Raw genomic sequence first — 24,413 nt, 5'->3', positions numbered from 1 at the left:
AAATGAGTCAAAGAAGAAACATGGAGTTTCTTTCATCAGGGGAAAATAAATCTTAAAAGAGCAAAAATCGTTGCTACTTGCAGCACATCTGGTATCAGGTTTCAAACCGACATATTTGCTGACTCAGAGCTAATACCTACTCTGCTCCTATTGGCTGGTCAGCTGGGAAACACAAGCCATGCCAGTGAGTTATCAAGGGGGTGGAGGAATGTCTGGCCGAGAGAAGTCTAGGTTTAAGGCAGAGTTTCCTAATGTAATTGCATTAACCCCTAAAGGGCAAGCAGCAGAAATGTGCTCCCATATTTTGACACTATAGTACAAGTGGGCTTGGTTTCCCAACAATGCTCAAGAATAAATGGGGTGGGGTGTGGCGACATTTCAGGTCACTTTCTTTTCTGATCTCTCCACTTTCTCTACAGACAGCTAGAAAGAGGGACCACGTTGGCCTTTAACTGCTTCAGACTGATGTACCACATGTGTCTGCAGTTGAGATGCAGCTGACAGATTGCTCTTCCACTCTTCTCTAGCATCCAGCCATACCCTTCTGATGGGAGCTGATTCAGTTGCTCTATGGTCAAGAGCCTTGGCTCTGTTGCTGTCACTTTGTGTCTGTCCCCCCACCAGACATTCAGCCTATGCCTTCCAACTCTCTGTATCCCTCATAGAGCTGCCTCCATGTGACTTGCGTCTCGGCTGGCTGCCGTTCACCTCACATCCTTCCCTGCCTACAAATGTTTCTACAGACTTTGTGTACCAGTTGCCACAGCCAGTCCTTTTTCTTCCTGTCAGGTGTGCACTACATCCCCACCCAGTTTCTGGAGGGTGATGCCTTCCTCCTCCCAGATATAATCCTGATTCCACCAGACGTAGGGACAGAAATCCCCGAGACACCTGCTGGCACAAGAGCCAGTGGAGAACCTGGAAAGGTTAAGTGCCATACTTATGCGTACACACAAACACACACCCACACAGGGCTGCTTCAAGCACAAACAAAGCAAGTAACTGCTCCAGCCTTGCTCTTCCGGGGTCCATGCCTGCCATACAAGCCCTGCAAAACGTGGTCTGGCTCTACCTGTCTTTCCAACAGTGGGCTCAGGGGGTGGGAAAACAATTCATTGCCAAACCCCTTATTACACTCTGGCAATGAGACTGCAGTGGGAGTCGAATCCTGGGCTATTCCCCCACGTCTGGGGGATTGGATCCCTTCTCTTGTTTGGGGCTTGACTAACTGTTAGTCTGGTTGTAAGGTGCATACACACACACTCTCTGCTATCCCAAAAAGAGTAAATGAAGACACTAGGGGTTAGTCTACGCTGGCAAAGCTAAAGCGCTACCGCGGCAAAGCTTTAACGTGGCTTGTGTTGTCGCGGCAGAGCGCTGGGAGAGAGCTCTAAAAAACCCACCTCCATGAGGGGCGTAGCGACCAGTGCTGGGGGCGCAGCTCCCAGTGCTGGTGCACTGTCTACACTGGCAATTTACTGCGCTGAAACTTGCTGCACTGAGGGGGGTGTTTTTTCACGCCCCTGAGAGAGAAAGTTGCACCCCTGTAAATTGTCAGTGTAGACAAGCCCTAGGTCACGGCTATCTTCCTGCACATAGATACAGCTCCAGATTATAGAGTAAAATGATCTGCCTCAGTTACTATGAAGGACTGAGCAAAATAGGCTGGGATAGTCAAAGGGGCCTAAGGGAGTTAGGCACCCAATGCCCATAGACTTTAATGAATTGTACATGATTATGGGATCAAAAACTCCTATCCTCTGCATCTAGGATAACAAGCAGCAATTCTTGTCTCAAGCAAACAAGGGCATTCTACCTTTAAGAGCTGCTTGTCATACAACCACCTAATGGTGCATATTTGAGCTACCCTGAGTGACAGGGTGTCAAATGTTATCATGAGAGTTTGCCTCGCTGGCTTTGAGTGCAAAATTTGGTCAGTTAAAGTGTAATCAGGCTGATTTTGTTGGGAGCAAACAGCAACATTTGCTTCTAATAACCAACCCCTTTCTGCTTCCCCAAGAAAGTACAATGGTCATAATAAAAGCTAACAACAAGATGTCTTTTATCCCCAGGAAAACTTCCATTCCCTTTCAGCCCACACAAATGACATCTCAAAGGCTCAAACTGTGGATTTTCTAACCCTAGAAATCCTAGTTTTTAAAATCTTCATTTAGGGCCTGATCCAAAGCCCACTGAATTCAACGGAAAGACCCACTGAATTCAGGATCAGGTCCTTCAGTGCTTCAGATTGTGACATTGGGCTAAATTCAACCCAGGTGTAATGCCAAGGAATATGATGGATTTATTCCTAAATGACACCAGTGTAGCTGAGATCAGAATCCAACACATTGTGTTCACTAAATGGCAGCACTCTTTCTAATCCTGTGCTTGTATAGTCTAATAAAATCATAATCTAGTATTAAAAATAGTACATTGAAGTTATACTGAGCTTTCCATCCAGATTTCTCAAAGCACTTTGAACACTGTAAATAAGCCTCATGTCAGCCCTGTGTAGTGAGTATTATGACCAATTTATGGATGGGGAAACTGAGTCTTAGAAAATTTCCTCATACTGCATGCACATACTCATATTGCAAGTCAGCTACAGATCTAGGAATTGAATCCAGAACACTTTGTTTTACAGTTGTATATGCTAAGAATGTGACAATATTTCCTACATTTCTATACCAACTGCTACTAAAACTAGGTTTATAGGAAGATAAATTCACTATCTCTGCTTCCACTGCTGATACTCTGCTTGAAACTTGTTAATTTGAGCAACAGCCCCAAATCAGATGTTCATAACACGTAACTGTTGATGCCCAGGGGACTCTATGAAGGCAGCATATAATACCCTGGAGGAGTCATGCCTTGAGCTACATCTCAGAAAGCCAAAGAAATCAAAAAAAGAGCAGCATGGATGAGCTTTGAAGGGATCCAACCTTCCTTGGCCTGTGGAGTTAGGTGGCGAGATGTCCAGTACTGAGGATCAAGAAGAAAGAGTACCTCTTTGAGGACAAAGAGAAAGAGAGAGGGAGAGAGATGTACATATGGAAATGGGGCAGAATTGCACATGTAGGGTCAGAGTTGCAAATATGGTGTCAGAGATTAACAAACACACTCATGCACAAAATTTAACTGATGGCAATCACTCTGGGCTAGGACCAATTAAACTTTCAGGATATATATCAGAAAAATCTAGCAACAGTATAAATCCTCGAGTTTGGAAAACCATCCGAATTCTACCATCAATGATGGATTAAGAAGAGACAGAGAACGAGAGAGAGAAGCAGGGACAGGTTATCTCATAAATTTATAGGACATATAATCAACATCCCATCAACAAGAAAGGAATCTGTGACTAATGTCAGTATATTTACTATGTTAAGAGAATGTATGTGCACATACCAGTCCAGCAAAAGCATCTGACAGGAATATATTTCCTTTTCACAGGAAGAACAAGTGCACAGCAAGGTTGCAGTGCGGCAATATGCGATTTGAGAACATTCTTCTGAAAGGGCAAAATCCTTTCATGAAATATTCGCTCATTTCAGCTGTCACTGCTGGATAAGATGACGGTTATAAATATCTTTCCCACTGGAGGCAGGGAACAAAATATCTCACATTTTTTGTAAAAAGAAAAAGAAAAGGCTGCAGATAGTCATCTAAATCCTCATCCAAAGCCCACGGAAGTCGGTGGGCTCTTTCCATTGACTTCAATGGGCTTTGGAGCAGACCCTAGCTGAAATGTTAACATGATTATAAAGAGTCCTGAACACTAGGAGGTGTTTGATTAAAAAGAGTTGATAATAAACTTACTAGGTCAAATTCAGTCATGGTCTGAACAGGTGCAACTCCTTTGTCTTTAATAAAACTTTGATCACATACACCAGCACTGAAACTGGCCTATTGTAACAAACTAAAGAAGGTCCTGGTGGAAACAAAGAAGATGAAACCTCTGGTGTGCTACCCTAGGTGCTACTGTCCCTGTTTTACTCATGATAATCACTATTAACATGCACGTGGCATGCTGGAAGGTAGGTCACGTAGCACAGTGTTAGATTGTGACACAGCCTGTCTAGATATGCTACTGAAAGTACCAAGAGCACAAGAATTTTAGGAAACATTTCTAATAGAATGGGAATTGAAAGAGCCCTAGAAACCTCGCACAACATCTCCTACATTCTTCTTTTTTTTAATCCACATAATAAATATATGCAATAACTAATTAATAAGAGGATAAATGCTCAATAGGGGTGGCATCTTTTTAGCTGTTATGATTTGCACCCACAAAAGCTGTTCCTCAATTCTGGATCATGACTTCAGTTGTGGGAACAAATTGGAATACTCATGCCCTTAAGTTCCTGAATGAGAGTGCAAGTCAAGAGGCATGGGTAATCAGATTAGTGCCTACCATTCAATTTGCAAATGCAAAATAGAAGGCACCAATTTTGCAAGTGTGAATTGCTCCCAAAAAGAGGGAGGCAGGGCCTCAGCCTTCTGAAAATTTCTCACGATATATTTATGAAGTAAAATGCAGTCATTCCTACAACTTACTGTACGTCATTTTAAAATTAATATAATGTTGTGTTTATTTTTCAAATTACTTAAATTAAACCTTGTGGGCAAGATTCCTCAATGGAACAACACCAATTTACACCCACTGGGGATTTGTCCCTTTAAGTCCTTATATTTTCAGGCTCTGTGCATTCAGATTCATTTCTTCCATCAAGTTATAATTTTTATCTGGGTTTTGCCCACCTAGAAAGTTATTTGGATTTGGTAGTTTTTGATGTTTCTCTTTGACGGCCTCACCTCACCATGATAACTGGAATAGCCAAATGAAAATGTCCCAGAAAGAAGAGAAATGTTTGGTAAATCAGTAACAGTGCTTGGTTTCCAGATGGAAACTTGGAAACATCTATAAGGATTAGATGCTCCAAAATTTTTATTGTTCACCTGGCTTAGAAATGTACCAAACCCCTCCATCCGACCACGTTTCTTGTTTTATTACCTTTCAGATGAAGAGAACAGAATGTGGATGCTAAATTAGCCTCTGTTGTAGGATACGCTGCATATCCCCATCCAAAAATATGTGCAGCAATAGAAAGCTCAAGGGTTCTCAGCTAATACTTTCATACCAGAAATGTAGGACCACGCTGAACAGGAGGTGATTTCACAGGGTGACTGATTACTATGGTAATAAGCTGATGCTGGAGGATCATGTCACTTCAAAGTAAATAGCAAAGGTTTGATTATAATCAATACCTGTTACAGATCAATTCTAGTTTAAACAACATATTGTTGAAAAAACCACTCCACTCCTTTCCTTCTGTTTCCTAGGAGGGTGACTCCTCGGCTGTTTCTGAAAAGCGTCACAGTCCCTGACCCCTTCTAGAACTGATCGGAAACCCAGGAAGAAACTTCTGGATGGGTTTTTATACACAAAGGCCAGTGATCAGAACCGCTACACCACTAATCAGTGCATCAAGCTCATTGTCTTGGATCACAAAGACTTCCTTAGAATTCAGCCTTATTTCATTGAACCTGAAAGTCGTACATAAAGTGCAGTAATTTCACACTTTTGGCCCCTAAACATTTTTCAAAACTCCCACTATACACTGCAAAGTACAATTACTCTTTGGCTTGAAAGCAACCTTGCTTTAAAAAAAAAATCAATCTACCACTTACTTGTTCTTTGCAGTCTTTCTTGACATTTAAATGCAAACAAACAAAAATAAGATTGAGTTTCACTTAGTCTTGATCATATTAATAAAAAAGTCTATTCAAATATCAACCGTAAGTTTAGGCAATACCTTATTAAGCAAAGGAAAAACAAGGTGGAAGATGAACACCCCGATGGAATCTCAGAAGAGTAGATTTATTCCAGCAAGTGCTTTACAGTGTCTGTTATCTCAGCCTTGGCTAAGCAAGAGAATGCTGGTGAAAATCTTTGCCTGGTACAGTACGGAGCCTCTGTTTCACAGGCCAGGAATTTTACATTGAATAATTTTTAACTTCAGCTCTGGGAGGAAAAACAGGGTCTTGCACGTATTGTCTGTTCAGTTAAATGCTTCACACAAAGAGGACTCCTAAAATAAAGGGGAAAATGTATCACTCTTCACCTCCCTGACAACCCCCAGAAATAAGTAGCTATCACAGAAGGATTACTTTGCAGGGACAATAAATAGAAAAAATATAACATAAAAGATTTTTGCTTTTAAGAAATATAAATTATTGTGGGAATTCTCAGTCATCATTCAGTGTTATTGGTTTCACGGATTTGCTGCGAATAAAATACCCACTTAAAATTTATAAAAGATAATAACACTTAGCACTTACAATGAATTTTTTATTATTATTTGTACTGAGAACTGGGCCCCTCTATGCTAGGTGCTGTACAAACACCTGCTCTATACAATATACAAAGTGTGGGAGGAGAATAAAAGTTACAGAGAGGTGAAGTGACTTGCCCAAGGTTACATGTCAGGTCAGTGGCAAAGCCTGATGTAGAACCCAGGTCCCCAAATCCTAGTCCAATGTCCTATCCACTGGACAATGCTGCCTCTCTAAATAAATAATAATATAGTGAAATTATTGCATTAATAAGTCCTTGCTGTATATAACACATTTAATCTTCCAAGCACATTTACAAATATTAACAATACAAAAGCATTTATGAAGTAGATTTTCAGAGGCACAAAAAAACAGCTAAGTACCCAATTCCCATTGAAAGTCAACGGGAGTTGGATGCCTAACTCCTGTCTGTGCCTTGAAAAATCTTCCTCTGGTAAGGTAGATAAGTAAGATCATCCTGGTTAGCAGATAGAAATACTGAGATACAGAAGTTAGGTGATTGTTTCTTTAGCTCACTCAGCAAGCCAGTGGGAGAGCATCAACTAAAACCCAGATCTCCTGACTCCCGGTCCCATGCTCATTTCCCTATCCCATGCTGCTCCTCAATTACACTTTTCCAACACAACAATCAATTCCCTACTATGATGATGAATGAGACACAATCTAATGTCTGCATCAAAAGAACAAGAGAATATTTTATTCAGGTATTTCTAAATTTCTTATTTAATCATCACCACATTTCTTTGCCTCTAAATAACTTTTATGATTCCTTTTGCTAATTTAAGCTTATTTTGAAAACAAAACCTGATTCAAAAACTAACCCCTACTGTGTAATGCACACACACACACACACACTCCCCACAAACCTGACACAATAAAAATGCCAACAGGGCCTGATTGCAAAAGCTTGGACTTTTCATAATGCATTATGTTGTTGTTAGTGTATGTTTCATTGTTACTTAAATTCAAGTTATCACCTGGCTTTTTCCACACTGAAAGCTCTAGGGCTAGTACTCTGCAGGTGCTCAACAATTACAATTAAAGTCCCATTAAAATATCTATTTAAAATTACTCTCTTCATGATGATCACATAATGCTAGACCAGTAAAGTAAATTTAATTAGGCCTTTGGGTTTGTCAGAAAGAAATCAAACAAAAATCCCTCTGGTTTTGAACTCATCTGGCTTTGTACAAAGACCACACAATGTGCACGATCTAGTAGGATGAAACATGAGGTGCACCTGCCTTCTGTCATGAGTTTGCATATGTGTGAACTGGGAATCAAGTAGCCAGATACATTGCATGAGAAGAGAAACATACCAACTTAAAGAGATCCTGTCCATTAATTTAGGTCCAAACTTAACTCCACTTCTACATACCCACATTTGTGCACACAGATACCTGCACCTGCAAAATTAGGCACACATCCATTTTACATATGCTAATAGGTATTTGTGCATATCAAATGGGCACAGATTTTTTGTGGGCACCATCAGTTGCATGCCAAAAAGCAGGTTAGCAAAAATGGTGGCTGGTGCCAAAAATATGTCTCTAAGTGTTGCATGCTGCTAGGAATGGATGGATATTGAATTTGTTATATATCATAACACACATATTGAAACATATAGCTCTTGCAATGCAATAAAACATATGGGGCTGGATTCTGATCTCAGTGACACTAGGGTATAACAGGAGCAACTCCAGTGAAATCAATCAGTATAAATTGCATGTGAGGGCTTAATCCAAACACCACTGAAGCCAATGGAAAGATTCTCATTGTCTTCAAAGGGCTTTGGATCACACCTTAAAGGAGGTCAGAAACAGGTCCATATTGATACCTGGAAAATGTCATCAGTGACAGCTACACATAACTTTTTCCTTATAATGTTTAAGGTACACAGGAGAACAAGATTTGATCAAGATGCAGGAGATTACAAAATAAAACAGGAGAATACAGGAATTTACCATTTTTACAAAATTTCCACAAATATAGGACTAATGGAACCATCATAACTTGACCATAGAACTCTGTACTCAAAAACTTTAAGGTCAGAAGGAACCTTCATGATAATCTAGTCTGCCCTCCTGCACATTGCAGACCACAGAACCTCACTAGGATTGCCAATTTTGGTTGGATGTATTCCTGGAGGTTTCATTATGTGACATAATCTTTAATTCCTGGAGACTCCAGGACAATCCTGCAGGATTGGCACCCCTAAACCTCACCCACCCACTCCTGTGTAGGCCCATGACTGCTGCCTGAGTTACTGAAGTCCTCAAATCTTGATTTAAAGACTTCAAGTTACAAAGAATCCACCATTTATTCTAGTTCAAACTAGCAAATGACCCATGCCCTATGCTGCAGAGGAAGGTGAAAACCCGCCAGGGTCTCTGCCAATCTGACCTGGGGGAAAATTCCTTCCCGACTGCAAATATGGGAGATCAGTTAGCCCATGAGCATATGAATCAGACCCACCAGTCAGATACCTGGGAAAGAATTTTCTATAGTAACTCAGAGCCCACCTCTTCTAGTGTCCTATCTCCAGTCATGAATGAGTCACGTGCTCTTGTAGGCAATCTCATCATACCATCCCTTCCATACATTTATCAAGCTCAAGTCTTAAACCATGTTAGGTTTTTTACTGCCCCACCCTGACTCCCCTTGGAAGACTGTTCCAGAACTTCACTCCTCTGATGGTTAGAAACCATTGTCTAATTTCAAGCCTAAACTTACTGATGGCCAGTTTATATCCACGTGTTCTTGTGCCTTAACTCAAATAACTCCTCTCTCTCCCTGGGGTTTATCCCTCTGATGTATTTATAGAGAGCAATCATATCTTCCCTCTGCCTTCGTTTTGTTAGGCTAAACAAGCCAAGCTCCTTAAGTCTCCTGTCATAAGATAGGATGATCAGAGGAATGGAGAACCTAGCAGCCTTTCTCTGTACCTGTTCCAGTTTGAATTCATCTTTCTTAAACCTGGGAGAACAGAATTGCACACAGTATTCCAGAAGAGGTCTCACCAGTGCCTTCTATTATGACAGTAACACTTCCCTATCTCTACTGGAAATACCTTGCCTGATGCAACCTAGAATTGCATTAGATGTCATTGCCTTTGAGTTTCCTCTTAGCATTCATAACAAAAAATAAAACACAATATCTTTCTGTCATACCTCCACCCACACAAAGAGGCACACAAATGTTCATTGTGGGAACCAGCTATGTAAACAGTAACCCTTCCTTTTAACATTGTCAGCTTTAATCCCCAAATTACAAACCTCCTAAACCCTGCTTCCTGTTATCTATTAAAATTTACAACAAATGGAAATAAATGCCCTTTGGGGCAAGACCAACGAGCTGGTGAAGTTATTGCCAGGCAGTTTCAACCCATGCTAAAGCCACTTTCCTCAATCTATCCCCAAAGAATCACCAAATCCCATATCACCTATGAGGATGTAAAATAACCTTGCAGCACACTCATTATACAATGCCACCTCCTCCAGAGCAAACCAAGGCAAACATATTGCAGCTCAGGCAGCCCTTTTAAATGAAAAAGTGCATCAATAAAATATGATTTATAACAACTTTGTGGGGACCTTTTGTGCTTATCGTGCTCCAGATAAGACAGGAAGTGCTGAGAAAGGCTCGTTAAAGCACACCCTGGCAGTCAGTGTGTTAACGAACCTGCCTTCCAAAGCCTTATTAGCACAGAAGAGGCAGTTATAAAGTGACAGCTGCCAGTGCTAAGGAGCGGTGGTGGAGGCAGGGTTCTGTCTGTAAGTGATGATGCTGTTATAGCAGAGGTTTAGAAGTAGCCATATCTTTTACATTTGGAATGTTCCACCTGGTTATTTATTAATTATTAATTAATTATTATTATTATATGTATTCCAGTAGCACCTAGTGGCTCCAATCAAGAAGAGGGCCCTGTTATGCTAGGCACTGTACATACACAAATTCATAGAATCAGGGCGGGAAGGGACTTCAAGAGGTCATCTAGTACAGCCTCCCCTGCTGAGAAGAGGCCAAATATACCTAGATCACCCCAGACAGGTGTTTGTCTAACCTGTTCTTTAAAACCTCCAGTTATGGGGATTCTACAACTTCCCTTGGAAGCCTATTCCAGAGCTTAGAGTTAGAAAGTTTTTCATAATATCTAACTAAAACCTAAGCCAATTACTTCTTGTCCTCAGGGCTGGCCTTACCATGAAGCAAACTGAGGCGGCCGCCTCAGGTGCCAGACTATGGGGGGGCGCCACTAGGACCCAGAGTTTCAAAGTTTTGGCCCAAGCGAAGGAGCATGGGGGCATCATTTGAGCTCCCTGCCTCAGGTGCCAAAATGTTTTGGGCCGCCACTGCTTGTCCTGCATCACGTTGTCAACTCACATTCAGGTGTGATCCATTGTAGCCCCCGATCCTTTTCTGCAATGCTACCACCTAGCCAGTTATTCCCTATTGCTGTGCATTTGATTTTCCCTTCGTAAGTGTAGTACTTTGTATTTGTCTTTACTGAATTTCATCTTGTTGATTTCAGACCAATTTTCCAATTTATCAAGGTCATTTTGAATTCTAATCCTGTCCTCCAATGTGCTAGCAACCCCTCACAGCTTGGTGTCATCTACACATTTTATAAGCATACTCTCCGCTCCATTATCCAAGTCATTAATGAAAATATTGAATAAGACCAGACCCAGGACAGACCTCTGCAGGACCCCACTAGATATGACCCCCAGTCTGATAATTACTCTGAGTCTTTCAACCAGTTTTGCACCCACCATATAGTAATTTCATCTAGATCACATTTCCCTAGTTTTCTTATGAGAATGTCACGGGGACTCTGTCAAAAGCCTTACTAAAATCAAGATACTTCATGTCTACAGCTTCTCCCCAGCCACGAGGCCAATAACCCTATCAAAGAAGGAAATTAGGTTGGCCTGGCATTCGCTCTTGACAAATCAGTGTTGGTTATTCCTTATAACCCTATTATCCTGTAGGTGCTTACAAACTGATTACTTAATAATTTGTTCCAGTATCTTGATGGATATTAGGCTGGCTGGTTTATAGTTCTCTGAGTCCTCTTTGTTCCCCTTTTTAAAAATAGGTAATATGAACCTAGAATGTAAGTAGACGAGACAAAGGGTGCAAGGGATGGGGAAGTGACTCTGAGGCAGAGCCCAGAATAGAATGCAGGCATCCTGACTGCCAGGCCTCCGTGCCTTATCCATTGAGCCAAGCTGCCTCTCTCTGGTTCATCTGCACATTGGAATCCAGGACTGGCTTGACACATGACACATGCTAAACTACTCAAGAAATACCAGTTTGATCCTTCGATGAGTTCAGCACACACAGTTCCCCCTGAACTCCAGTTGATGGTGCTCAGAACCTTTCAGGATTTGGCCCATAGTTTTAAGTATAACAATCAAGATCTGATCCTAACTTGCTCTGGGGGAAGAAGCTTTATTCATTCTTTTTCATAAAGGAACACTTTTTCAAGCAAATAATAATGATTCCTGACAGGGTCCAAATGCCTTTTGCAGGCAGCAGCAGGCAAAGTGTTAAATCCCTGCTCTAGTCTCCAGCAGTTGCAGAATGATGGGGGTAATGAGAAAAGGGTGGGGGAGGGGGACACCCAGTTAGTTGATCATGAGTAAATCAGGAAGCTTGAGGAAAACATATCCTCTGAAGCAGCGTGTGACATCAAAAGGAGAAGGGACTGTTTTGGCTGCACTCCAAGCAGGGTCTTTTGTTTCTTGTTATCAAAGAAAGTTAATGCTGCAAGCCAGACAATAAAGACTTTGGGGAAAAGACATCCTGATAAATAACAATGGGTTAAATTCATCTCACTGGAATGGCTCTTGAGATACATTTTGCCCACTTAGTTTTGTAACTTGCCTCTACCAACTTGTCAGGGTGTTCACCCAGAAAGCTCTCAGAAACACGGTGAGCGGAATAAGCCAATACACTAAATAAAATGTCACATAACTTCCCCCCCCCCCCCATTTTATCTAGCACCTCCTGGGTTTTCAGGCTTTTTCTGGACACAAAGAGGGCAATGTGCCTTGAACTCTGGAGCCCCTGAGTGGTCAACACAAGAAGGGCACTGCCTGACCTAAATCTGGTTTCAGAGTAGCAGCCATGTTAGTCTGTATTCACAAAAAGAACAGGAGTACTTGTGGCACCTTAGAGACTAATAAATTTATTAGAGCATAAGCTTTCGTGGGCTACAGCACACTTCATCCTAAATCTGTATGCCCACACAGGTGAAAGCGGAAGGTAAAGTTGTGCTTCTGCTGAGAAAGGAGGGAGTAGAAGTGTGAGATGAGAGGCAAAACGGATGGGGGAAGGATGCAAAAATCATAGGGCTGTCAACACAGAGGACCTATCTTTTAGCTTAATCACTGTCTCAAGAAAGCCTTGTTAGAGAATGGATAGTATGGCGGCGAAGGCCAGGCTCAGATATCACTGGCAATTTGCATCCGAATGAAACAAGGGACCAGATGGACAAAAATGCCTCACTGGAGCAGCACATATACTAAAATTGGAACGATACAGAGAAGATTAAAAGTATGGCCCCTGCGCAAGGTTGACAAGCAAATTTGGAGAAGACCACACCTAAGTCATCTCCGTTGCAGTGTAGACTACACTCAGCAAAGCAATCACTCCCTCCCTTAGCTAGGATCAGCTGGCATTCTCCTTCACACACAAACCTTTTTCTTGTTTCTCCATTTTATTAGCAAGTTTGCTAGAAAATGTGTCATTGATACTTCAAGGCTCTCTGTGTCGCTGTGCATACAGTCCAGCTTAGAGCTTCTCATTATGTCTGCAAATTCAAATGATTAAGAACCCTCTAAAATCCACACTGAATCTGCAAGTCCCCTGAAGTTTTACAGAGGGCTGTAGTTTCCTATTCTGTTAAATATGTGACACCATTGCTCTGCAACCAAGATACCAGGACAACCCCAGTGCAACCCCAATGCAAAATGGCTACATAACACTTTTTACAAGTTTCTAGCTACAGTTGAACAGCGCAGAGTATCTGTAACTGAACTCAAGCAGACTACAGAAGATAGACTTTACCTACAATCCGTGTTGGGCCAAATCCTCAGCCAGTGTCAATCTGTGTAGTTCCATTGACTTCAATGGAGTGATGTTGCCTTACACCAGCTGAACGTATAGCCCATTAGTTCTACATCCACTGGAAGAATAGGGTGACCAAATGGCTGAAAAAAGCATCAAAATGTCGTGGAACAGGAGATGCAAGAGTTCACATCTCCCATTCATTGTAGTGTGAGACCTGTGAGAAAACTTATTCTGATCCCTGAGCATGTGGCCAGTTCCTTTTCAAGAGAGGCGCTGTATTTCCAACAGAACAAATGAGTATTGACTGTATGTACATCCTGTAACTCTCATCAGAGCTAGCAGAAGTTATGCATGTAAATACCTGCCCAATGAGAGAGGAATATAAAAAGAGAGAGTCTGTGACCTAAAATGTATTTATGATGAGAATTTGTTCTTTGAAAAGAATGAGTAGCTCAGATACTACTGTGATAGGTGCCTTAGGTGATTGGCACATAGGCAGACAGGCTGTGAAACAGCCAACCCAAGGTTTGTAAAAGCCCTGCAGTGTTTTATTTTTTAAAGTGAAGATATTTCAACGCTATGCCAAGGAAATGACTTAGAGTGGCAGACGCCTCTCGTGGTTAAGACTGTACTGGAACTGAGGAGATCTGAGTTCTGTTCCCAACTCTGCCACTGACCAACTGTGACAACTATACATGTATGTGACAACTATACATTCTTTGTATTTATTTTCCATCACTTATCACAGCCATCCTGCTAAGAGGCAGAAGGACAAGTTGATCCCTGGTGTAGCGCCACTGAATGCAATGGAGTTAGCCCAGTAATGTGTTTGGCCCGGAGTCACAAGAGGTCACCCCATCTTCAGCAAAGGAAAAAAAGTATATGTGAACTGTGACATGGTTCACTGACCTGCCCTCATCCATTTAGAGAATAAAACAAAACCTCACAGAAGCAATCAGCACAGTCACAAATCCATCTATAGAGCCCCGTTTCAGTGCCCTCACTAGAGAGCCATTAATGTCCAGAGATATAAAGCTCCTTTATGGAGAAAGAGATCTCCAATGAAGGAGAAAACAACACAAGAAAGACAATAAACTTCCTATTGTTTGCATTGCTATAGCAATGAAATAAATGTTTGGTGCCTCAGTTTGTGGGTTCCCAATTTGAGACACCATAATGGGGGGTCCGATTTTCACAAACGAGAGCTCAGCACTTTCTGGAAACCAGGCTCGTGTAAGAGGTCTCAAGCTGGGCACCCACAAATCACGAGTCATTTCTGAAAAAATAGGGCCTGTGTTCATTAGAGATTCACAGATTCCAAGGTCAGAAGTGTCCTTTGTGATCACCTAATCTTATCTCCTGTATAACACAGAGAACTTCTCCAGAATAATTCCTTTTGAACTACACCATATCTTTAAAAATTAAAAAAGCCAGTTATGGAGAATCTACCATGACTTTTGGTGAGGCTGAGCTGCAAAGTTTGGCTCCAGATCCAAAGTTTGCAGGTGTTCAGACCAGGGCCCATCTCTGTGCTAATGGCATGCTCAGTTAAACCCTCAAGACTCAGGAAATTCAGATATCAGCTCGTTCACTTTCATCCCCTTTGCTATCTGACCTCTTCCCCTTCAGCCTTCCTCTCCCTTCCCATCTCATCCTTATCTCTGCCCCCACCCCATTTGTGAGTATGCATTAAGATAAGGCAACTAGATAAGTAACCTCTCCTATGTCAATTTACCTGTATAATGTGATAATTTACTACAATTAGATCATGAAATAGTTCTGTATCTTCATCCTGTTTAGCCCAATCTGTAAAGTAAATATTTGCCCAGTGGTACCTCCCATTGCCCTGGGCTAGGTCTTGGGAATGCATATTAGGGATAGCAATAAGAAACAGCCCTCCTGATATTTCAGATTGGTTTGCATGCATTAGAATGCTTCAGAGGACACCAGAAGGTAATTAGCTATTGGAGCAATTTACCTAAGGAAGTGGGATTCTCCATCTCTTGAAGTCTTTAAATTAAGATGGGATATCTTTCTAAAAGATATGCTATAGCTCAATCAGAATTTATAAGCTTGATGAAGATATTACTGGGTGAATTTCTATGGCCTGTGTTTTACAGGAGGTCAGACTAGATGGTCCTTTCTGGACCTAAAATATATGAATCTATTAATCAATATTATTTGGGTTAGAACTAGATTCTAGCAACAAGGCAGCTGATGCAGGTAGCAGATCAGATGGATCCCAGTCTGATATGAGAGGCAAGGTTAATAATGAAATTGAATCTTGTTTATATTTCTGGTGGATGTCTGATTACATGACAAGACACAGACAAAAGTATGAAACCAATCAAACAAAGTACAAGGTGTGTTCAACCTGGTTCTCTATAAGTCTTCAGGAAACATATCTGGGTTTATTACCTGTCAACTTTTGATGCGAACGGTACTGATTTTCACTTCCTATTGCCCTGAAGCACCAACTGTGGGCCATGACATCTCTCACTTAACCTTTTCTCCCACAGACCTCAAAGTACCACTGAACTTCTGTTGTATAGATAGCCTGTGAGTTTCTGATGTGTCCCCATCAGCCAGCCAAGGGCAAAGAATGGATCAGGGAGGTAATGATCCTGACCTTGATCACATAATCTTTTCTGTAAATGGTTGCTGTCATTTGTAGAGCAATGGGGAGAGGAAAAAATAAAGACATCTCATCTGATATGGAACCATATGTGATCACAAGAAATGGGCCTGAACTATAACCCCAGATATGAACATCCTTAAATTGTAGGAAAGTTCAGATCCAGATCTGATTTCTGGCTTGGGCCCAAGACTACTGATAGCATTAGAACATAAAACTGCAGATTAGGGGTGGACATGTATCCTCTACAATTTTACTGATCCCTCCCAGATGGATGGCCTTGTATTTAAGGTACTAGACTGTGATTTAGGAGATCTAGGTTCAGTTCCTGGCCCTTCCACAGATTTCCAAGGAAGCCATGGGTAAATCACTTAATCACTCTTTTCCTCAGTTTCCAGCTGTAAAATGAGGATGAAAATAATACTTATTCTTCCCCATTCTCTGTCTGACTTGTCTATACAGATTGCAAGCAGAGCTTCATTGATCTCATTGGAGCTAAGCAAATTTACACCAGCTAAAGATCTGACCCAAATATTTTAGTTTCCATCTATCATTTAACTACTGCAGCAGAGGTAGCTTTATCAACGAGAAAGTTAAATGTGATCATGAAAAGATGCTGCTTTTTAAACAGCAAATTCACATGAAAGATTTGAAAACAGGCAAGTAATAAGTTAATTCAAAAGCATCAGGGTAAAACCATTTCTTGAAAAGACATCTGATGACACAGACTTCTGCGTGGATCTGAAAGCCAAGCCACTGGGCTACTTCCTCTTACAAGAAGAGTGAACCTCTTAGCCAAGTCCTGCTTTTCCAGCTAAGTCTTGCATATATTTGCACCTTAACTAAAAACAAAGCCCAAGAAGTTGAGTGAATGTGGATTCATATATTTGCCATTATCCATTATGTGTTCTTACAAAACTGAAATGTTATTAGCACATTTCTAATCACAAGGGCATGGTCAACTTCCTTATAGGAAACCCGGGTGAAGCAAACCACAGCCATTTGTTTAATGTTGTTTAAGAAAACATTTAAAGATACAAGACATGGAAGAAAGTAAAAGACAACTCTACGGATATTCAGAAAACTTCACAAAATAGTCCAAAATTTGGGTCTGATATAGAGAGCTGTCCTTAGGCATACACAGCATATGTGGGTGCGTAGGGCACCAGAAAATTTGGGGCACCACCGTGACAGTGGGTCGGCTCCCACACTCCCAGCATACGCAGCAGTCTCTTTAGGCAGCGGCTGTATTCACAGAGCCAAATGCACCGGTGCGGCGCATTCTGAGTGAGGGAGAAGGTACGGGGGTCTCTGCGGGGAACTGTGACTCTCCACCGCCATAAGGTGGACAGGCAGCTTGGTATTCTTTGCTGCCTCGTCCCTCCCACCCCGAGCACCTGCTGCCTACAAAGCTCGGTGTGTGTCAGCAATGGGGGGGGGGGGATTCTTCTGGGGGTTCGCAGGTGGAGGTGGTGGCTGTGCCCCAAACCGGGCATAGGAGTACCAGTTTAATAATACTGTGTAGGGCCCCATAAATCCTAAGGACAGCCCTTGATATAGTGGTTAGAGCAGAAAACTATGTGCCAGGAGGCCTACATTCCACCCCCTATTCTTCCACTGATGTTTTGTGTGACCTTGGGCAATTCACATCACCGCTCTTTGCCTTGGTTATCCTCATAGGACATCTTATAGGTGCCTTTTACACTGCTCCAGGACAGCCATTTTGGCTCTGGCTTTATTGATAATTGGTGACATCTAGTGGTCAGGTATATGAATCCCAGGTGTGTACTCCACAGAGACATTTCCTAGTCTGGTTCCTACCTTACTGAAAAGTTCTGTTTCCCATTTAAAACTCTGTGTTTGGCAAAAGTTCTAATGGAAAATGCAACTCTCTTTGGAGGCTACTATCAAGAAAATAGGATCTTGTGCACAGGTGAGTAGAAGAAAATGGAAATAAACCATTGTCAGTGATCTGAAACTATAATACTCTCTTTATAAGGTTTGATCTTGCAAAGTGCTAACTAACTTCTGGAGTGTCCAATGGGAATCAAAGGTACTCAGCATCTTGCCAGATTGGGCCCTAAAATGAAGTTTTCTCTACCATGTGTTTATCTCTCTCTTGACTAATGGGAACAGGAATCTGCACTTTCTGAACTGTTGGATTCCTTTGGTTCAGACATTAATTCTGAGCAATTAAAATGTGCCTAAATTTTCAAATTTGAGTTCATAAATATAAGCAATTAATTCTACATTCAGGTGCCAAATTGGACACTTAAAACTGGTATTTAGACACCTTGTATTGAAATGTGGTATGGGGGCCAGATTTCAATGCCCACATTTGGAAATTGGAGCTAAAATGATCAAATAATCACAGTGGACCTGAGCCTGCATCACTGAACTCAGTGGGAACACTGCTATTGACTTCAATGGCAGCTAGACTGGGCCTCGTATGAATTGGAAATATTGCATCATTATTTTTGCAACGTGACATCACAAATCTTAAAAAGCAGTCCCTTGGGAGTAGTGGAAAAACACACTAATTTTTACATTCATCGGCAGCGCTCCTTTAGCAGCCAAAAGTATATTTTCAACCAAAATGCAAAGGGACATGGAAATAGAACACCAGAGAGAACATATTTTAAGAGGCTTCAAACTATAAAAGTCTGTTTTATGAACCTTTGAAATGGAAGGAGTTGTTATGAATGTTTGTGTGAAAGGCATAGAAAACCAAATGCATAAATATATATTTATTAAGCATGAAATCACTTCAGTCTGGTGTTTGCCTTTCACAAAACTTTGTAATTTCTATTACATTATACTCCATCCAGCCCGAATACTGTAACTATCATTCTCCAAACACCATCTCGGCTCTGTAAACTAACATATGGTAAGAAATCAGGAGTGGAAAGCAAAATATGTTTATGCCCAACTTTATATGCAGAGAAGACATTATTTGATCGTAGCAAAGAGGTTACAAAGTATAAACACAGTAATTAAGGCTCTCATTCTAATTGCAAGCAGTTAATTGTACTGTATATTGCATAAATGAACCACTCTCTGAGCTAAAAGGCTGGCATTATTGCAACCCTTGACTAATCATTGGGGTTTATTTGGAGAAAGTCAACAATCCCCTCCCCTGCTCATTAGGCTGACTAGGGTTTCCCCACTACCACATCTGGCTGTTCACTATTATCATTTACTCTTATTGCTATCCTTATTATGCCCGGCAGATGGTATTAGAGTTTTTTAGGAGACTTAAAGAAGGGGATTGAGAGAGTTAAGTAAAAATTATATAAAAGGGATTTAAGGAGGCATATATTATATTGTTCATGTTACAATATAATTGGTGTTGGGCTTCCCTTTGACAGGTGTAGTCTTTAACCCATTACGTAGCCTTTAGATGACATGAGTAGTGTGAGATAGGGTCTCATTGCTGGTTAAGGGTCTGATCCTGTTCCATTGAAATCAATAGAACTTTTGGCATTCACTTGGAATAGGAACAGGGATAAGGTATAGTTTTGCGATATTTGTCTTTTCTAAAAAAGGTTTCTATGTGATCAGCATGGTACTAAAAATGTAGAGCACCTTTGTTACAATGCATTTTGTAGGCTTTGGAGGAATTCCAGAAGCAGAAAAAAAGGTTTCATAAACTCTAGTGATTTTGTTCTCTAAGTCTCATAAAACAGGTGTGAATGTTACAGTACCTAAGAAAACATCCTGGGATAAAACTACATGAGGACCATGTTCATGGAGACATTTCTGTTTTCCTCATATTTGAGCCAGAATGCTTAGAAATGCTTCTTCCTCTTCCTCCTTTGGTTTAATAGCCAAACTACTTTGGCCTGTGATCTCATTAGGTCTCCCAGGCAGGGGTTGGCGTACTCAAGACTTGGTTGGGAAACTTCTGAGGAAGACCCGCGTGCAGCAAGAAGGTCCTCCTAACCACATGTGACCATGTAAGGTCTTTTTACAAGAAGAGGGATGTTCATCCTTGCTTCCTGGACAACTGGGTAGATACATTATTCTTACCTAGATATTCTTCTCTAGTTTCAGAGGATACAGTATTCTTCACCTCCTGTTGTAAAGTGCTACATGGTATTGCTCTTGAACAATTGCTATGTTTCACCCTGAAACGTGGGCCATACTCACGGTACAGTTTGTAAAGTGCTTTATAATCCTTCTGGAGGAAGGGTACTCTGCAATGCAGGATATTACCATTGGGCACATCATCAGACGGAAATGATGAAGTAATTGGCAGCACTTGATTTCACTAGCAGTCCAATAATACAATGGATTTGTTAGTCTCAGCTTGATCTTCAGTGCATACTGCAAATCATCTATTCCGTTCAGCATTGACTGTGCAGAAAAAGAGGATAGGAGCAGTTTACATTCTTCTGCTAGGCTATAAGGGGTGGGAGAATTCTCAAAAAACTTCTCTTCAAATGTCATTGAGCCATCACTTTTATATACCCTTAGTTAACTGTTTATTCTGGAAGTAGTGTGAGTGTGTATGTGCATGTGTTAATTGTTTCATTTTATTATATGTACATAGTAACCTTGATGTATCAAAAATTATTTCTTTTAACCATTTGGTATCACACAAGTAGTGATGTCCTATAGAACTATTTTGTAGAGCTCTGTTATCCTTTCACAGCATATTTCTTTCAAAGGGTTAACCCAGCCGGACAGTGCAATTTCTTTAACTAGTCAGCTAGTCATAAATAAACCTGAAATAGTCGTATGAACAATATGTGGGATGTTGTTTTGTTTATCTATTTATTTATTTTGAACAATTGTCTATGACAATCATTTAAGGGGGCATAGTCAAGGAGTTTTTCACTTTGTTGAAAATCTTTTTCCTTCCTGTTTGTAAGGATCCATTGGAAAGCATTATACTGACATTTGTTTTCTTACCAAATGCTCCCACTAGAAGTGGACCTGTCCCAAAACCCCAGCTCCACGTAACCACAAACTCTAGGTCATTTGATATCCAGGTGCAGTTTTCAGCACAGGCCCATGCTGAGCAGAGATTGGGTTTTGCGGTAAGGTTGATCATGAGTGCAATGTAGGGGGTAGACTTTTCAAAGCAGAAACACAAACACCAGTCATGGGAACGGTAGCTGAGGATGTCAGGAGACAGTTTTGATACATATTAGGTAGTATGCATGAAAGACAAGATGCCCAGTCCTCCTCCTCTTCCTCAGCCTAATGGTACCACTCCTCCTTTCTACTCTCCTGTGAACTTGACTCCATGCAAAGGGGGAATGCGAGTTGAAGGACTTGTGTTGGATTAAGTGGTAGGGGAGGGGAGGTTGTCAGGCTTGGTCAGGGGTTAGGCAGATGCTTCAGATACCTAGCAGTTTTACCAGCTCAGCTTGCCCATGATGGCTTCTTCAGGGGTTGGAAAAACTATGACTAAAACACAGATCTCTTGTAAAACTGAGAGAGGTTTTCAGGGGTACACATATGACAAGGCTGCAGCATTGATGCATTTGTTTGGGGGAGAAATGGATTTAGAGCTCAATCCCATGCCAATGAAGTCAGTGACAAAATTACCATTGATGTCAATGGCACAGGATCATGATCTTAAAGAGCTACATGGACTTTGCAAACAGACAAACGGAGAAATGGTGGGAAAATCTGGAGCTACCAGGCTTGCAGCATCCCTCCATGCAAGTCTCTCTCTCTCCTCCCCCCCAGTATATGTATTAAACACTTAATGCAGAGATTATTTCAAATGACAGCAAAAGCAGCTCTCTGAACTGCAGCAGAAACCCCTCTGTGTTGATCATCGCTAGAAGGGACTGCCGTAGCAGTAGGAACACTACAGACTCTAAAGTGTGTTTTACCAGCCTAAGACACACAAACAATGATATTGAATCATAGACTCATAGAATATCAGGGTTGGAAGGGACCTCAGGAGGTCATCTAGTCCAACCCCCTGCTCAAAGCAGGACCAATCCCCAACTAAATCATCCCAGCCAGGGCTTTGTCAAGCCTGACCTTAAAAATCTCTAAGGAAGGAGATTCCACCACCTCCCTAGGTAACGCATTCCAGTGTTTCACCACCCTCCTAGTGAAAAAGTGTTTCCTAATATCCAACCTAAACCTCCCCACTGCAATTTGAGACCATTACTCCTTGTTCTGTCATCAGCTACCACCGAGAACAATCTAGATCCATCCTCTTTGGAACCTCCTTGTAGGAAGTTGAAAGCCGCTATCAAATCCCCCCTCATTCTGCTCTTCTTCAGACTAAACAATCCCAGTTCCCTCAGCCTCTCCTCATAAGTCATGTGTTCCAGTCCCCTAATCATTTTTGTTGCCCTCCGCTGGACTCTTTCCAATTTTTCCACATCCTTCTTGTAGTGTGGGGCCCAAAACTGGACACAGTACTCCAGATCAGGCCTCACAATGTCGAATAGAGGGGAACGATCACGTCCCTCGATCTGCTGGCAATGCCCCTACGTATACATCCCAAAATGCCATTGGCCTTCTTGGCAACAAGGGCACACTGTTGACTCATATCCAGCTTCTCATTCACTGTAACCCCTAGGTCCTTTTCTGCAGAACTGCTGCCGAGCCATTCGGTCCCTAGTCTGTAGCGGTGCATGGGATTCTTCCGTCCTAAGTGCAGGACTCTGCACTTGTCCTTGTTGAACCTCATCAGATTTCCTTTGGCCCAATCCTCTAATTTGTCTAGGTCCCTCTGTATCCTATCCCTACCCTCCAGCGTATCTACTTCTCCTCCCAGTTTAGTGTCATCTGCAAACTTGCTGAGGGTGCAATCCACACCATCCTCCAGATCATTTATGAAGATATTGAACAAAACCGAACCAAGGACCGACCCTTGGGGCACTCCACTTGATACCGGCTGCCAACTAGACATGGAGCCATTGATCACTACCCGTTGAGCCCGACAATCTAGCCAACTTTCTATCCACCTAATAGAACATTTACTCCCTCATAAAAATGTGATTACCTGCATACAGAGAACTGATTTAAGACAATCTGCGTGTTGTAGATCTTCCTGGGTAGCACTGGTAGTTTTATGTTTTCCTCTCATGGTAGTCAACTTTTGAATAGCAAAGGGCCAGACTAGCCTCTTACCATGTCAGCAAGCTCAATAGCCAGACAGGCTATTTCTCATCACCAGCTCTTGTTCGCAACAGAAGTGGCTCTTTACAGCAGTGTTTCCCAAACTTGGGACACCGCTTGTTAAGGGAAAGCCGCTGGCGGGCCGGGCCGGTTTGTTTACCTGCTGTGTCCACAGGTTCGGCCGATTGCGGCTCCCACTGGCCATGGTTCGCCGCTCCAGGCCAACGGGGGCTGCAGAAAGCGGCAGCCAGTACGTCCCTCGGCCCACGCTGCTTCCCACAGCCCCCACTGGCCTGCAGCGGCAAACCACGGCCAGTGGGAGCCACAATTGGCCGAACCTGCGGACACAGCAGGTAAACAAACCAGCCCGGCCTGCCAGGGGCTTTCCCTGAACAAGTGGCGTCCCAATTTTGGGAAACACTGCTTTAGAGAATAAGGTCACAATAGAAGATGGGGAGGCAATGTGTTTAGAGGGCAAGGCGCTAAAGGAGGAGTCAGGAAATCTGGGATCTGATCTGAGCTCTGCCACTGGCCTGCTGGGTGAGTCATTTAGGCCCAAATGTGCCAAAATAGCCACTACAGGCCTGATCCAATGTCTTGCAGAATGGTGATTTTTTTCCATTTAGCCCATAATTTGGGGTGCCTCTGTTTCTGAGTGCTCTACTTCAGGCACTTCAGGCCTGTATTTTCAGGGATGAATAAATATTTGAACTGTAATTGCTCTCTGCCTGAGTTTCTCCATCTTTAAAATGAAAATGATCATGTTCACTTGCCTCTCCAAAGCTCTTTGAAATCTACTTTTGAGACCTATTATTATTGATAGAAATTGCTGTTTCATATTAAATCATCATTTAATATAGGTAACAACATTCTAAATCAAGGATTACTGTTTACAAAACCATTTTTAGTAATTTTAGCCAATTATTTTTGGCTATACTTTTGATGGCAATATGGAGATCCTGTATTTGAAAGGAATAGATATCACAGTTGGATTGATAATGTGATATGGAACATTTAATCACGAGGTCACCAGTTTGTATCTAGCCTCTGACAGTACAGAAACAACAAAACATTACCTAGTAACAGAGAGGCAGTGTAGACTAGTAGACAGAATGCTGGCCTGGGACTCAGGAGATATACGTTCTATTCCTGGCTCTGCTACTGGCCTGCTGGGTGACTGTGGGCAAATCACTTCTCTGTGCCTCAGTTTCTCCACCTGTAAAAGGGAGATAATGATGTAAAGAGCTCT

At 41.9% G+C, this 24,413-nt stretch overlaps 1 protein-coding gene and 1 non-coding gene across 2 annotated transcripts in view; one reads left to right on the top strand and one right to left on the bottom strand.

The window, feature by feature from the left end:
* The window catches only part of LOC144929547 (uncharacterized), a 56,429-nt gene that overhangs the window by 16,036 nt on the left and 15,980 nt on the right, over positions 1–24,413 (bottom strand). The window lies entirely within an intron of this gene.
* On the top strand, positions 12,862–12,973 carry LOC140900269 (U6 spliceosomal RNA). Its single transcript, XR_012155601.1, has one exon. It is a non-coding gene; the product is annotated as a U6 spliceosomal RNA (small nuclear RNA).

This window comes from Lepidochelys kempii, chromosome 18, assembly GCF_965140285.1.
Source record: "Lepidochelys kempii isolate rLepKem1 chromosome 18, rLepKem1.hap1, whole genome shotgun sequence".
Lineage (NCBI taxonomy): Eukaryota > Metazoa > Chordata > Testudines > Cheloniidae > Lepidochelys > Lepidochelys kempii.
Note: the sequence above shows the minus strand (reverse complement) of the source record. Positions and strands in the feature narration are given on the sequence as shown.